Source organism: Halichoerus grypus, chromosome 9 (assembly GCF_964656455.1).
Source record: "Halichoerus grypus chromosome 9, mHalGry1.hap1.1, whole genome shotgun sequence".
NCBI lineage: Eukaryota > Metazoa > Chordata > Mammalia > Carnivora > Phocidae > Halichoerus > Halichoerus grypus.
Window position 1 is genome coordinate 115,217,617 of NC_135720.1, and position 13,860 is coordinate 115,231,476.

Here is a 13,860-nt window from a genome sequence, read left to right on the forward strand (position 1 = left end):
ATGTATATGAGTTCATATTTTTCTAACGAATTGACCCTTAGATCATTATAAAATGTCTCTATATTCCTGTGGCCGTACTCTTTGTGTTGAATGTTATTATTTTTTTTTTAATAAATTTTTTTATTGTTATGTTAATCCCCATACATTACATCATTAGTTTTAGATATAGTGTTCCATGACTCATTGTCTGTGCATAACACCCAGTGCTCCATGCAGAACGTGCCCTCCTCAATACCCATCACCAGGCTAACCCATCCTCCCAACCCCCTCCCCTCTAGAACCCTCAGTTTGTTTTTCAGAGTCCATTGTTTCTCATGGTTCTTCTCCCCCTCCGATTCCCCCCCCTTCATTCTTCACCTCCTGCTACATTCTTCTTCTTCTTTTTTTTCTTTCTTAACCTATATTGCATTATTTGTTTCAGAGGTACAGATCTGAGATTCAACAGTCTTGCACAATTCACAGCGCTTACCAGAGCACACACCCTCCCCAGTGTCCATCACCCAGTCACCCCATCCCTCCCACCCCACCCCCCACTCCAGCAACCCTCAGTTTGTTTCCTGAGATTAAGAATTCCTCATATCAGTGAGGTCATATGATACATGTCTTTCTCTGTTTGACTTATTTCGCTCAGCATAATACCCTCCAGTTCCATCCACGTCGTTGCAAATGGCAAGATCTTATTCCTTTTGATGGCTGCATAATATTCCATTGTGTATATATATATATATATATATATATATATATACCACATCTTCTTTATCCATTCATCTGTTGATGGACATCTTGGCTCTTTCCACAGTTTGGCTATTGTGGACATTGCTGCTATAAACATCGGGGTGCACGTAGCCTTTCGGGTCCCTACTTTTGTATCTTTGGGGTAAATACCCAGTAGTGCAATTGCTGGATCATATGGTAGCTCTATTTTCAACTTTTTGAGGAACCTCCACACTGTTTTCCAGAGTGGCTGCACCAGCTTGCATTCCCACCAACAGTGTAGGAGGGTTCCCCTTTCTCCGCATCCCCGCCAACATCTGTCATTTCCTGACTTGTTAATTTTAGCCATTCTGACCGGTGTGAGGTGGTATCTCATTGAGGTTTTGATTTGGATTTCCCTGATGCCGAGCGATATTGAACACTTTTTCATGTGTCTGTTGGCCATTTGGATGTCTTCTTTGGAAAAATGTCTGTTCATGTCTTCTGCCCATTTCTTGATTGGATTCTTTGTTCTTTTGGTGTTGAGTTTGATGAGTTCTTTATTTGGATACTAGCCCTTTATCTGATATGTCATTTGCAAATATCTTCTCCCATTCTGTCAGTTGTCTTTTGGTTTTGTTGACTGTTTCCTTTGCTTTGCAAAAGCTTTTTATCTTGATGAAGTCCCAATAGTTCATTTTTGCCCTTGCTTCCCTTGCCTTTGGCGATGTTTCTAGGAAGAAGTTGCTGCGGCTGAGGTCGAAGAGGTTGCTGCCTGTGTTCTCCTTTAGGATTTTGATGGACTCCTGTCTCACATTGAGGTCTTTCAACCATTTGGAGTCTATTTTTGTGTGTGGTGTAAGGAAATGGTCCAGTTTCATTCTTCTGCATGTGGCTGTCCAATTTTCCCAACACCATTTGTTGAAGAGACTGTCTTTTTTCCATTGGACATTCTTTCCTGCTTTGTCAAAGATTAGTTGACCATATAGTTGAGGGTCCATTTCTGGGCTCTCTATTCTGTTCCATTGATCTATGTGTCTGTTTTTGTGCCAGTACCATACTGTCTTGATGATGACAGCTTTGTAGTAGAGCTGGAAGTCTGGAATTGTGATGCCGCCAGCTTTGCTTTTCTTTTTCAACATTCCTCTGGCTATGCGGGGTCTTTTCTGGTTCCATACAAATTTTAGGATTATTTGTTCCATTTCTTTGAAAAAAGTGGATGGTATTTTGATGGGGATTGCATTGAATGTGTAGATTGCTCTAGGTAGCACTGACATCTTCACAATATTTGTTCTTCCAATCCATGAGCATGGAACGTTTTTCCATTTCTTTGTGTCTTCCTCAATTTCTTTCATGAGTATTTTATAGTTTTCTGAGTACAGATCCTTTGCCTCTTTGGTTAGATTTATTCCTAGGTATCTTATGGTTTTGGGTGCAATTGTAAATGGGATCGACTCCTTAATTTCTCTTTCTTCTGACTTGTTGTTGGTGTATAGGAATGCCACTGACTTCTGTGCATTGATTTTATATCCTGCCACTTGACTGAATTCCTGTATGAGTTCTAGCAGTTTTGGGGTGGAGTCTTTGGGATTTTCCACATAAAGTATCATATCATCTGCAAAGAGTGAGAGTTTGACTTCTTCTTTGCCAATTTGGATGCCTTTGATTTCTTTTTGTTGTCTGATTGCTGTGGCTAGGACTTCCAATACTATGTTGAATAGCAGTGGTGATAGTGGACATCCCTGCCGCGTTCCTGACCTTAGGGGGAAAGCTCTCAGTTTTTCCCCATTGAGAATGATATTCGCTGTAGGTTTTTCATAGATGGCTTTTATGATATTGAGGTATGTACCCTCTATGCCTATACTCTGAAGAGTTTTGATCAAGAAAGATGCTGTACTTTGTCAAATGCTTTTTCTGCATCTATTGAGAGGATCATATGATTCTTGTTCTTTCTTTTGTTAATGTATCGTATCACGTTGATTGATTTGCGGATGTTGAACCAACCTTGCAGCCCAGGGATAAATCCGACTTGGTCGTGGTGAATAATCCTTTCAATGTACTGTTGGATCCTATTGGCTAGTATTTTGGTGAGAATTTTTGCATCCATGTTCATCAGGGATATTGGTCTGTAATTCTCCTTTTTGATGGGGTCTTTGTCTAGTTTTGGGATCAAGGTAATGCTGGCCTCATAAAATGAGTTTGGAAGTTTTCCTTCCATTTCTATTTTTTGGAACAGTTTCAGAAGAATAGGTATTAATTCTTCTTGAAATGTTTGGTAGAATTCCCCTGGGAAGCCATCTGGCCCTGGGCTTTTGTGTTTTGGGAGATTTTTGATGACTGTTTCTATTTCTTTAGTGGTTATAGGTCTGTTCAGGTTTTCTATTTCTTCCTGGTTCAGTTTTGGTAGTTGATACATCTCTAGGAATGCATCCATTACTTCCAGGTTATCTAATTTGCTGGCATAGAGTTGCTCATAATATGTTCTTATAATTGTTTGTATTTCTTTGGTGTTGGTTGTGATTTCTCCTCTTTCATTCATGATTTTGTTGATTTGGGTCATTTCTCTTTTCTTTTTGATAAGTCTGGCCAGGGGTTTATCAATCTTGTTAATTCTTTCAAAGAACCAGCTCCTAGTTTCGTTGATCTGTTCTACTGTTCTTTTGGTTTCTAGTTCATTGATTTCTGCTCTGATCTTTATTATTTCTCTTCTCCTGCTGGGTTTAGGCTTCATTTGCTGTTCTTTCTCCAGCTCCTTTAGGTGTAGGGTTAGGTTGTGTACTTGAGACCTTTCTTGTTTCTTGAGAAAGGCTTGTATTGCTATATACTTTCCTCTTAGGACTGCCTTTGCTGTATCCCAAAGATTTTGAATAGTTGTGTTTTCATTTTCATTGGTTTCCATGAATTTTTTTAATTCTTCTTTAATTTCCTGGTTGACCCATTCATTCTTCAGTAGGATGCTCTTTAGCCTCCATGTATTTGAGTTCTTTCTGACTTTCCTCTTGTGATTGAGTTCTAGTTTCAAAGCATTGTGGTCTGAAAATAGGCAGGGGATGATCCCAATCTTCTGGTACTGGTTGAGACCTGATTTATGACTAGGATGTGATCTATTCTGGAGAATGTTCCATGGGCACTAGAGAAGAATGTGTATTCCGTTGCTTTGGGATGGAATGTTCTGAATATGTCTGTGAAGTCCATTTGGTCCAGTGTGTCATTTAAAGTCTTTATTTCCTTGTTGATCTTTTGCTTAGACGATCTGTCCATTTCAGTGAGGGGGGTGTTAAAGTCCCCCACTATTATTGTATTGTTGTCGATGTGTTTCTTTACTTTTGTTATTAATTGCCTTATATAATTGGCTGCTCCCATGTTAGGGGCATAGATATTTACAATTGTTAGATCTTCTTGTTGGATAGACCCTTTAAGTATGATATAGTGTCCTTCCTCATCTCTTATTACAGTCTTTGGTTTAAAATCTAATTTGTCTGATATAAGGATTGCCACCCCAGCTTTCTTTTGGTGTCCATTAGCATGGTAAATGGTTTTCCACCCCCTCACTTTCAATCTGGGGGTGTCTTTGGGTCTAAAATGAGTCTCTTGCAGACAGCATATCGATGGGTCTTGTTTTTTAATCCAATCTGACAGCCTGTGTCTTTTGATTGGGGCATTTAGCCCATTTACATTCAGGGTAACTATTGAAAGATAGGAATTTAGTGCCATTGTATTGCCTGTAAAGTGACTGTTACTGTATATTGTTTGTGTTCCTTTCTGGTCTATGTTGCTTTTAGGCTCTCTCTTCGCTTAGAGGACCCCTTTCAATATTTGTTGTAGGGCTGGTTTCGTGTTTGCAAATTCCTTTAGTTTTTGTTTGTCCTGGAAGCTTTTTATCTCTCCTTCAATTTTCAATGACAGCCTAGCTGGATATAGTATTCTTGGCTGCATATTTTTCTCATTTAGTGCTCTGAATCTATCATGCCAGTCCTTTCTGGCCTGCCAGGTCTCTGTGGATAAGTCTGTTGCCAATCTAATGTTTCTACCATTGTAGGTTACATATCTCTTCTCCCGAGCTGCTTTCAGGATTTTCTCTTTGTCTCTGAGACTCGTAAGTTTTACTATTAGATGTCGGGGTGTTGACCTATTTTTATTGATTTTGAGAGGGGTTCTCTGTGCTTCCTGGATTTTGATGCCTGTTTCCTTCCCCAAATTAGGGAAGTTCTCTGCTATAATTTGCTCCATTATACCTTCTGCCCCTCTCTCTCTTTCTTCTTCTTCTGGGATCCCAATTATTCTAATGTTTCGTCTTATGGTATCGTTTATCTCTCGAATTCTGCCCTCGTGATCCAGTAGTTGTTTATCTCTCTTTTTCTCACCTTCTTTATTTTCCATCATTTGGTCTTCTATCTCACTGATTCTTTCTTCTGCCTCATTTATCCTAGCAGTTAGCGCCCCCATATTTGATTGCACCTCATTGATAGCCTTTTTGATTTCTACTTGGTTAGATTTTAGTTCTTTTACTTCTCCAGAAAGGGTTTCTCTAATAACTTCCATGTTTTTTTCAAGCCCAGCTAGTATCTTTAAAGTGATGATTCTGAACTCTAGATCTGACATCGTACTAATGTCCGTATTGAGTAGGTCCCTGGCAGTCGGTACTACCTCTTGTTCTTTTTGTTGAGGTGATTTTTTCCGTCTTGTCATTTTGTGCAGAGGAGAATAGATTAATGAGAGAACAAAATGCTAGCAGGGTAACAACGTCCCCAGAAAATATACTCTAAACAAATCAGAAAAGACCTGAAGCAGTGGGAAAAGAAAGGGAAAGAGAGAAAAAAGAAAATGAAAGAAAGAAAGAAAAAAGAAAAAGATAAAGATAAAAACAAACAAAAGCAGAACAAAACAAAACAAAACAAAAACAGAATGTGATCAAATATGATCAGGCTGGATTATAGATCAGTGCCACACACTAGATTTTGGGTGTATTTTGGTCTGTTAAAAGAAAGTCCCTCCCAAAATTGTAAAGAAAGAAAAACTTATATATGTACAAAAATAAGGGTTGATATGATGAAGGGATGGAATATGACTGTAAAGATGGAAATTATAAAAAATTTTAAAAAAGGATTTGATAAGTTGTTTGAAAAAAGAAAGAAGAGGATAAAAAAAAAGAAAGAAAAAAGGGAGAGAATGTGATCAGGCAGGGGAGTAGAAAAAAACCATACACTAGAGATTTAGAGTATATTTTGATCTGTTAGAAGAAACTATCTCAAGATTTTAAAGAGAGAACAACTTATATATATATGCCAAAAATACGGGTAACTACTATGCAGGGATAGAATATGACTTTAAAAATGAAAAATAAAAATTTTTTTTTTTTAAAAAGGGATTGATAAGATGTTGGTTGAAAAAGGGAAAAAGAAAAATTCAAAAAAAAAGAAAAAAGGAAAAAAGAAAAAAAGACAGTTAAAAAAAATAATTAACTTTGAAAGACTAAAGAATCATGGTAAAAAAGCCATGAATTCTATGTGCAGTATTCCCCTAGCGCTGGAGTTCTGCCATTCTCATTGATCGGTAAACTTGGTCTTGGCTGGCTGTTCTCGCTGATCTTCTGGGGGAGGGGCCTGTTGCTGTGGTTCCCAAATGTCTTTGCCGGAGGCAGAATTGCCCCGCCCTTGCCCGGTCCGGGCTAAGTAATCTGCTCGGGTTTGCTCTCGGGAGCTTTTGTTCCCTGCAAGCTTTCCGTACAGCTTTGGAGGCGGAGAGTGAAAATGGCGGCCTCCCAGTCTCCGCCCCCGCGGAGCCGAGAACTCGGGGTCCCGCTCCTCAGCGAGCCCCCAGAGAAAAGCAGTCAGTCACTCCCGTCTCCCCGGTCTCGGCCACACTCCGCGCTCACCCGGCCTGTGACCGCGCCTTTCTATCTGGCACCCGACCCCGGGTGGAGTCTCCAAACCCAGCAGATCCCCGCGGTGCGCTCCCGCACCTCTCCTCCCGGGGGAAGAAGGTGAGTCTCCCCGGATTTGCCGCTTGTTGGGTCCCTGCTGGAGGAGCAGTGGCCCGACTGTGCCGCGGATCACGGCTTATAGCAACCCCGAGCTGAGAGCCCGCGCCTCGGCTCCGTCTCTGCTGCCGGCTTCCCTGCTCCGATACCTGGGAGCTCTGCCGCACTCAGGCACCCCCGGTCTTTCTGTGACCCCGAGGGTCCTGAGACCACACTGTCCCGCGAGGGCTCCACCCCCCACTTCGCCACCAGAGTGACGTCCCTCAGCGGAGCAGACTTCTAAAAGTTCCGATTTTGTGCTCCGTGGCTCTATCACTTGCCAGAAGCGGCCGACGGAGGCCCCTCCCCCGCCGTCTATCCTTCCGAATAACGCCTCGGATTCACTTCTCTGCACGTCCTACCTTCCAGAAAGTGGTCGCTTTTCTGTTCAGAGAGTTGTTGCTATTCTTTTCTTCGATCTCCTGTTGAGTTTGTAGGTGTTCAGAATGGTTTGATCCCTATCCAGCTGAATTCCTGAGAGGAGACGAAATCCAGGTCTCCTACTCCTCTGCCATCTTGCTCCGCCCCCCTCTCTTCTTTTTATTTCCCTAAGTATTTTAATACTTTAGACTCATTTAACCTTTTTTTTTTTTTCCTTTTGAGAGAGAGAGAGGAAGAGAGAGAGAATCTTGAGCAGACTTCACACCAAGCATGGCTCAAAGCCCAACACAGGGCTTGATTCTAGGACCTTGAGATCATGACTGCAGCTGAAATCAAGAATTGGTTGTTTAACTGACTGAGCCACCCAGGCACCCCAGAATCATTTAACCTTTTTTTTTTTTTTTTTTTTTTTTTTTTTTTTTTTTTTTTTTTTTTTTTTAAGATTTTATTTATTTATTTGCCAGAGAGAGAGACACAGCGAGAGAGGGAACACAAGCAGGGGGAGTGGAAGAGGGAGAAGCAGGCTTCCCGCGGAGCAGGGAGCCCGATGCGGGACCCGATCCCAGGACCCCGGGATCATGACCTGAGCCGAAGGCAGACGCTTAACGACTGAGCCACCCAGGCGCCCCTCATTTAACCTTTTAAACAAAGTTATAAGTAGACATGGTTTAAAATGTCAAATATTTGTATCAGGCTTCTTATGAACAACAGCAGACCTCACTGCTTCCCCATTTTTTCTTTCCACACACAGACTTTATTGGGCAGTCCCATTTTACAGGTGAAAAATAGAGGCTTAGAGAGGTTCATGAACACCCAAGTTCATATGGGTAGGAGGTAATGTAGCTATGATAAGAATTCAAATCTGTTTGACTCCAGAACTTGAGCTCGGAGCTCTATTGCTTTTCATTATCAGTTTCCTATTTCTGCTGTAACAAATAACTGCTAATTTAGTGAGTTAGAACAATACAAATTTATTGTCTGGCCATCCAGGAGGTTATAAGCCTGAAATAGGTCATATGGGAATAATCAAGGTGTCAGCAGGTCTGCATTCCTTCTAGAGGCTCTAGAGGAGAATATCCTTCTTTTTCCAGCTTCTAGAGGCCACCTCAAGTTCTTCATTTGTCGCCCCTCCAGCATTCACTTCACTCAGATTTCTGCTTGTCATCACATCTCCTTTGACTCTCCTGCCTCCCCTTGTCTGAGTTACCTCTGCTTCATTGTAATGTTAAAGTTTTCACCCTAGGAAGGGCACAAGCTTTATTAACATAACATAGGATGCAGGTATGGACACATTTTCTAATAAAATTCCAGGTGAAAAAAGTTAAGAAATTTAACAATCTTTTTTATTATTTTATTTTTAAATTTTAACTCCAGTATAGTTAACATAGTGTGTTATATTAGTTTCAGGTGTACAATATATCGATTCAACTCTTCTGTACATGACTCAGTGCTCATTACAATAATTGTACTCTTAATCCCCTTCACCTATTTCACCCATCTCCCGACCCACTTCCCCTCTGGGAAACACTAGTTTGTTCTCTATAGTTATGAGTATGTTTCTTGATTTCTCTTTCTCTCTTTTCCTTTGCTTGTTTGTTTCGTTTCTTTTCTTTCTTTCTTTCTTTTTTTTTAAAGATTTATTTATTTGACAGAGAGAGACACAGCGAGAGAGGGAACACAAGCAGGGGGAGTGGGAGAGGGAGAAGCAGGCTTCCCGCCGAGCAGGGAGCCTGATGCAGGGCTTGATCCCAGGACCCTGGGATCATGACCGAAGCCAAAGGCAGATGCTTAAGGACTGAGCCACCCAGGCGCCCCTCGTTTGTTTTGTTTCTTACAAGAAATTTAGGGCGCCTGGGTGGCTCAGTTGGTTAAGTGACTGCCTTCGGCTCAGGTCATGATCCTGGAGTCCCTGGATCGAGTCCCTGGATCGAGTCCCGCATAGGGGTCCCTGCTTGGCAGGGACTCTGCTTCTCCCTCTGACCCTCCCCCCTCTCATGTGCTCTCTCTCTCATTCTCTCTCTCAAATAAATAAATAAAAAATCTTAAAAAAAAAAGAAATTTAACAATCTTAAACTTGAATCAGATTTTGTTATGCAACAAAAGGATGTGATGTGGCCCTTTGACCACCAGATGGCCATCGAGACCGAAATTTAAATTTTTGAACTTCCTCTATGGAGGGAATCCCCGTGGAAGTCTAGTATTTTCTAAGGGGCTTTCCCCATGTAGCCTTTGTATCTCTTTCCTTTCTCATATCATGTCAGTCTGCAAGGGTCTGAACAGAGTTATGGGGGACACAGAAATCCAGGGCAGGGGGAAGAGAGGCTCGAGGCTTCCAGCCCAGTCACAGAAGCCCTCTTGTTTGTCCCTTCACTGTTGGTCCTCTTTTCCCCAAGCTCCCCTTCTTGGGCTGTCGCCCAGCCTTTATTGAGGAAGTCTGCAGCTATAGCAACAGGGAGCTGGGTCAAAGACAAATTGAATGTGATATTCTGTAAAACGGTCTTATGGCTATAAAACAAAATCTAGCTAATTAAAACTTAGGTGTTAACAAGAAGCAAGGCCATTTGGCAAATTGGCTATTCAGTGACTTCAGGGCACAGGCCAGCCTCCCAATCACCATGAGATGTCCCTAGGCCTAGAAGGGACAATAGAGATGATCTAGTTCGGAAATCCATGCATTTTGCTGAGTATAATGTCGTCCTACTAGAACTGAGCTCCAGGAGGGCAGGGATGCTGCCTATTCCCCACCCCCCACCCCCCCAGTGTATTTCCAGTGCCTAGAACAGTGCCACTCAATAAATATTTGTTCAATGAAAGAATTAAGTAGAAAAATACAGGCCATACTGGTCTAAATGGCTTATCTACTGTCATAGTCATTAGGTCAATTAGTGCTAAACTTTTTTTTTTTTTACTTTCCGTTTGGTGCTCCTTTCACAAATTTGTATAAAACCAACAGTCTTTCTATTTTGAGTCTTTTAGTTCTAATTATTGTACAAAAGGCTTCATCTGCTCTTTAAAGCAGTTTAGTCACTAGAAATCTAGAAAGATTTTCTTTTTGTCAGAAGTGTCTAAATGATATAAATTATTTTTCTTCTTCCTTAACCCCATTCATGGAGTCCTCTTTTTTCTTTTTTATCTTCCTCCTCAGATAAATAGTTTTGTTAACATTTAGAGCTTATCTGAATATGAATATATATATGCACACATGTATATATATATACATCTGCATATTCATACACACATCACGATATGGTGTTTCTTGAGACATATTAAAATTGCTGCCCTTATCTGGATATGCTACAAGAATTCATGTGAATTACAACTTGACTGAGAACCAATTTCTGCAATTCTGCAATCCAGACCTTGTATTTTTCTTAAATTAGTGGCTCATATTTGAAGCCACCATTCGTTTGGTTTCTGACCATGGTGTTTTGCATTGAGCAGCCACGTAGGTCTCCACCCTGACTCACCACCATGCAGCGAGAAGAGAGGCTGAAGGCCACCTATGTACTCACTTGGATTGTCTGGCCCAGGGAGCCTCTTTTGCCAGCTGCTGGGGCTGAACTGAGGCCAATAGTCAACTTCCTGCCAGAAGAATTACTACTTCCCATGGGCTGAAGGTCCCCATAGTGTTCCCAGACAACTCTTTAAAAAAAAAAAAAAATTTTTTTTTTTTTTTTGAGAGAGAGTGAGTGTGAGCATGGGTGCCCATGAGTGGGGGGGGGGGAGAGGGGGTGGAGGGGTAGAGAGAGAATCTTTTTTTTCCATTTTTTTTTTAAAACAGTTAATTAACATACAGTGTATTATTAGTTTCAGAGTAGTGTTTAATGATTCATCAGTTGTATATAACACCCAGTTCTTATTACATCACGTGCTGTCCTTAATGCCCATCACCTTATGATCCCTCCTCCCCACCCACCTTTCCTCCAGCAACCCTCAGTTTTTTCCTAGAGTTAAGAGTCTCTTATGGTTTGTCTCCTCAGATTTCATCTTATTTTATTTTTCTCTCCCTTCCCCTATGTTCATCTGTTTTGTTTTTTAAATTCCACATATGAGTGAAATCATATGATATTTTTCTTTCTCTGAGTGACTTATTTTGCTTAGCATAATACCCTCTAGTTGCATCCAAGTCATTGCAAATGGCAAGATTTCATTCTTTTTGATGGCTGAGTAATATTCCATTGTGAGTGTGTGCACGCGGGTGTGTGCACACACACACACATCTATCACATCTTCTTTATCCATTCATCTGTTGGAGAGAGAGAGACTCTTAAGCAGGCTTTCCACCCAGCATGGAGCCTAACTTGGGGCTAGATCTCATGACCCTGAGATCATGACTTGAGCCAAAATCAAAAGTCAGACACTTAACCCACTGAGCCACCCAGGCAGCTCCCCCCACCTCCGACAACTCTTGTAAATATCTGCCCAAATCCTCTCTTCTTGGCACCAATCTGAATATCCCCACTGACAAGGCCACCTTCTCACATTTGCCCTATAAACAGGGGAACAATAAGGAGGTGAGGTCCCAGCTCTGGAAGGTAGATGCCTCTGTGGGAGAGGGCAGGTGGCCTTTCCTTATGTGGTTGATCCTTGGCATTGAAGTTTTCCATTTTTTCAATGAATCCTTAACTTACGCAGTGAGATGTTTTAGAATTTATCCCTGACCCTGTCATAGCAGCAGTAATCATCACCTGTTCCACACTCACTTTGCCTTCCTCTGTGAGCACCACACCTACAATGGGCCTGCAGAGTGAGCTCTGGCTACTGACGCATAACAAATCTCTAGCACTACTTTTGTGTGGTGTGGTAACAGAAACATAGAGAGGCCAAAATACATAACCTTTTTTCCTCTCCCTCTGAGTTTAAATGCCATCCTGCCATGTAATGATTATGTGAACATAGATATGTTACTTGACATCTCTATATCTTAATATCTCTATCTCTAAAATGAGAATGACAATAGTATTTGATCCTATATGATTTTTATGAGGATTATTATTTCTTAAGTGCATGGAACAATGCCTGGCACTAAATAGTGTTAAATATTTACTAAATAAATTAAAATTTTGTGACACTACAACACATTGTTTAGTATACATTACATATTTAATATAGATATCTCAATGTACATTACATTAATAAGTTAAGTAAGCTTGGGACTATCAGAGAAGAATGATATGAGGGCAAAAGCCAAAATGGTCTGTGAGCATGTAATCTGTTCTCAGCATGAGACAGTAAAAAGCTCTCTGGCCTCAGCTCTCAGACACAGACTCTTTTTTGGGCCTCTGCTTTTGGGAAATCTGTTCCAAGAATAGGACTGTGTGTAAGTGCATGTGGGCTTGTTAGGTCAGGACCCCTGTGGGGACACAACTGTGTAGGCAGCTGGGGATGACTGGGCAGGACACAGAGTCACGACCTGAAATGGTTAGATGTGCCCGACTTTAAAAAAGAGCTCACAGATCATTATGAGATTAAACTCTAGATTAGAAAAAAGAAACATACCTGATTTTGATAGACCTATAAAAAATTGAAGGCATACCCATTCTAATAAAAAGCAACATGTACAGCTCTCTATTGCAAAATCTGTCAATTGCTGTTCATAACAGACCTCTGAAGTGTTTATGATTATGCATCTACTAATTTAGTTTATTCATTAGTTTCCCCAAAATGAAAAAGAGAATACCCCTTATACTCTCATTTAATGATTTGAAAGGGAAAATTTGTGACAAAAGGTATACTCTAAATGGCACATAATTAATACGAATGGTTGTCCAAAGATGGTATATAGGTTAAAAAAGTATAAGACATGAAAACATTACAAAACAATTAAGTGATTAATTAGTAATTGCTAGTGAAGGAAAAAATGCATTGGAGAATACTGAAAATTACTGAGGTTGGTTCAAATAAAACTACAGAATAATTTCATTATATATTTCTTGATTTCCAAATTAGATTCAAAATAAGACCTTGGGTCCTCTGGTAGTAGAAGAAGGTTCTGATATTGAAATCTACTCATAAAGCATAGATTCTGAGAGATGTTGATCAAGGAAGATGGTATCTTTCTGGCATATGTCCTCAAGGATCTTCCAAAACTGAGAGCATCTGGATTTACTCATATCGTATTCACCAGGGCAGTCTCCCTTGACTGTTCTCAACTGCTCCCACTCATATTCACTCCGTTTCCTTTTCTGTCTCCTACTTCCATTCCCACATCTGTTTGCACTACGCTCTTGCCAAATAGGATAATTAGAAGGACTTTACCCAGAACCAAGATATTTTCCTGGGTCACTATCTTCTCAGGCATTTCTTGGCAGTGACTGCCTTAATAATAGAACACAGATGAAGACGATGTCAAGAAGAAATCTAAAGAAGGCTAGGGTCAGGTGGAACCAGCTGGCCCTGTCAGATCAGGTTTCAGTTATTCATAAAAGACTTCTGAGCTATTAATTCTGTTGTAACTTGAAGAGTCTGTGTAAAGTCACCTCTGAGATTAGGAAATTCTAAGGACTGACAAAGTCCAGGTGACACAAAGTCATAGCAGATCTGAAGTTGCTATGGTTACCGAGGACAAGTAGCATGCGAATGCCTTTGCCTACTTAGTGGGGTGTGAGATGAGAGATGGGGGGGCATGTGGGTGGGCAGTTAGGTGAGGGCTTGTGTAATGTCCTCCGGGACTCATAGTCAATGTTTCCTCACAGAAAATTCTTTCCTGAAATACTCTTTCAACATAAACACCCTCTCCCAGTCTGGGTTAGGTGTCTCTTCTCTGA